We start from the raw sequence: 4,008 nt of genomic DNA, 5'->3' as shown, positions 1-4,008 counted from the left end.
GGTCACGATATATTTGCTCTCATATGGACATGTGATTGATTTGACAAAGCTGACCCTTGTATTTCTTGAGACATGGTTGCTTCTACATCTATTTTCGAGACGGAATTCGATATCGTCATATAAATTGCATGGATTGTGTGTCAAAGTTTGCTTATCAAACGACGTAAGAAGCGAGACTGCAGATATTATGGGTTACGATATATTTGCTCTCATATGAACATGTGATTGATTTGACAAAGCTGACCCTTGTATTTCTGGAGATATGGTTGCTTCTACATCTATCTTCGAAACGGAATTCGATTTGACAAAGCTGGGAATTCGATATCGTCATATAAATTGCATAGATTGTGTGTTAAAGTTTGCTTAACAAACGACGTAAGAAGCGAGACTGTAAATATTATGGGTCACGATATATTTGCTCTCATATAGACATGTGATTGATTTGAAAAATCTGACCCATGTATTTCACGAGACTTGGATGCTTCTGCATCTATCTTCGAGACGGAATTCGATATCGTCATATAAATTGCATGGATTGTGTGTCAAAGTTTGCCAAAAAAACGACGTAAGAAACGAGACTGCAGATATTATGGGTCACGATATATTTGCTCTCATATGGATATGTGATTGATTTGACAAAGCTGACCCATGTATTTCTTGAGACATGGATGCTTCTGCATCTATCTTCGAAAGGGAATTTGATATCGTCATATAAATTGCATGGATTGTGTGTCAAAGTTTGCTTAACGAACGACGTAAAGAACGAGACTGCAGATATTATGGGTCACGAGATATTTGCTCTCATATGGACATGTGATTGATTTGACGAAGTTGACCCTTGCATTTCATGACACTTGGATGCTTCTGCATCTATCTTCGAGACGGAATTCGATATCGTCATACAAATTGCATGGATTGTGTGTCAAAGTTTGCTTAACAAACGACATAAGAAGCAAGACCGCAGATATTATGGGTCACGATATATTTGCTCTCATATAGACATGTGATTGATTTGACAAAGCTGACCCATGTATTTCTTGAGACATGGATGCTTCTGCTTCTATCTTCGAAAGGGAATTCAATATCGTCATATAAATTGCATGGATTGTGTGTCAAAGTTTGCTTAACAAACGACGTAAGAAGCAAGACCGCAGATATTATGGGTCACGATATATTTGCTCTCATATGGACATGTGATTAATTTGACAAAGCTGACCCTTGTATTTCATGAGACTTGGATGCTTCTGCTTCTATCTTCGAAAGGGAATTCAATATCGTCATATAAATTGCATGGATTGTGTGTCAAAGTTTGCTTATATTTCTTGAGACATGGATGCTTCTGCATTTATCTTCGAGACGGAATTCGATATCGTCATAAAAATTGCATTGATTGTGTGTCAAAGTATGCGTAACAAACGACGTAAGAAGCAAGACTGCAGATATTATGGGTCACGATATATTTGATCTCATATGGACATGTGATTGATTTGAAAAAGCTTACCCTTGTATTTCTTGAGACATGGATGCTTCTGCATCTATCTTCGAGACGGAATTCAATATCGTGATATAAATTGCATGAAATGTGTGTAAAAGTTTGCATAACAAACGGGATAAGAAACGATGCTGCAGATATTATGGGTCACGATATATTTGCTCTCATATGGACATGTGATTTATTTGACAAAGCTGACCCATGTATTTCATGAGACATGGATGCTTCTGCATCTATCTTCGAAAGGGAATTCGATATCGTCATATAGATTGCATGGATTGTGTGTCAAAGTTTGCTTAACAAACGACGTAAGAAGCGAGACTGCAGATATTATGGGTTACGATATATTTGCTCTCATATGGACATGTGATTGATTTGACAAAGCTGACCCTTGTATTTCATGAGACTTGGATGCTTCTGCATCTACCTTCAAAACGGAATTCAATATCGTCATATAAATTGCATGGATTGTGTGTCAAAGTTTGCTTAACAAACGACGTAAGAAGCGAGACTGCAGATATTATGGGTTACGATATATTTGCTCTCATATGGACATGTGATTGATTTGACAAAGCTGACCCTTGTATTTCTTGAGATATGGTTGCTTCTACATCTATCTTCGAAACGGAATTCGATATCGTCATATATATTGCATTGATTGTGTGTCAAAGTATGCTTAACAAACGACGTAAGAAGCAAGACTGCAGATATTATGGGTCACGATATATTTGATCTCATATGGACATATGATTGATTTGACAAAGCTGACCCATGTATTTCTTAAGACTTGGATGCTTCTGCATCTACCTTCAAAACGGAATTCGATATCGTCATATAAATTGCATGCATTGTATGTCAAGGTTTGCTTAACAAACGACGTAAGAAGCGAGACTGCAGATATTATGGGTCACGATATATTTGCTCTCATATGGACATGTGATTGATTTGACGAAGCTGACCCTTGTATTTCATGAGACTTGGATGCTTCTGCATCTATCTTCGAGACGGAATTCGATATCGTCATATTAATTGCATGGAGTTTGTGTCAAAGTTTGCCTAACAAACGACGTAAGAAGCGAGACTGCAGATATTATGGGTCACGATATATTTGCTCTCATATGGACATGTGATTGATTTGACGAAGCTGACCCTTGTATTTCATGAGACTTCGATGCTTCTGCATCTATCTTCGAGACGGAATTCTATATAGTCATATTAATTGCATGGATTTTGTGTCACAGTTTGCTTAACAAACGACGTAAGAAGCGAGACTGTAGATATTATGGGTCACGACATATTTGCTCTCATATGGACATGTGCTTGATTTGACAAAGCTGACCCTTGTATTTCATGAGGCTTGGATGCTTCTGCATCTATCTTTGAAACGGAACTCGATATCGTCATATAAATTGCATGGATTGTGTGCCAAAGTGTGCTTAACAAACGACGTAAGAAGCGAGACTGCATATATTATGGGTCACGATATATTTGCTCTCATATGGAATTGTGATTGATTTGACGAAGTTGACCCTTGCATTTCATGAGAGTGCGATGCTTCTGCATCTACCTTCAAAACGGAATTCGATATCGTCATATAAATTGCATGGATTTTGTGTCAAAGTTTGCTTAATAAACGACGTAAGAAGCGAGACTGCAGATATTATGTGTCACGATATATTTGCTTTCATATGGACATGTGAATGAATTGACAAAGCTGGGAATTCGATATCGTCATATAAATTGCGTAGATTGTGTGTTAAAGTTTGCTTAACAAACGACGTAAGGAACGAAACTGCAGATATTATGGGTCACGATATATTTGCTCTCATATGGACATGTGATTGATTTGACGAAGCTGACCCTTGTATTTCATGAGACTTGGATGCTTCTGCATCTATCATCAAAACGGATTTCGATATCGTCATATAAATTGCATGGACTGTGTGTCAAAGTTTGCTTAACAAACGACGTAAGAAGCGATACTGGAGATATTATGGGTCACGATATATTTGCTTTCATATGGACATGTGATTGATTTGACAAAGATGACCTTGTATTTCTTGAGACATGGTTGCTTCTACATCTATCTTCGAAACGGAATTCGATATCGTCATATAAATTGCATTGATTGTGTGTCAAAGTATGCTTAACAAACGACGTAAGAAGCAAGACTGCAGATATTATGGGTCACGATATATTTGATCTCATATGGACATGTGATTGATTTGACAAAGCTGACCCATGGATTTCTTAAGGCTTGGATGCTTCTGCATCTACCTTCAAAATAGAATTCGATATCGTCATATAAATTGCATTGATTGTATGTCAAGGTTTGGTTAACAAACGACGTAAGAAGCGAGACTGCAGATATTATGGGTCACGATATATTTGCTCTCATATGGACATGTGATTGATATGACGAAGCTGACCCTTGTATTTCATGAGACTTGGATGCTTCTGCATCTATCTTCGAGACGGAATTCGATATAGTCATATAAATTGCATGGATTTTGTGT

This window comes from Musca autumnalis, unplaced genomic scaffold (assembly GCF_047663935.1).
Source record: "Musca autumnalis isolate F117 unplaced genomic scaffold, ASM4766393v1 scaffold_126, whole genome shotgun sequence".
In the NCBI taxonomy this organism is placed as follows: domain Eukaryota; kingdom Metazoa; phylum Arthropoda; class Insecta; order Diptera; family Muscidae; genus Musca; species Musca autumnalis.
This window is presented reverse-complemented; position numbering follows the sequence as displayed.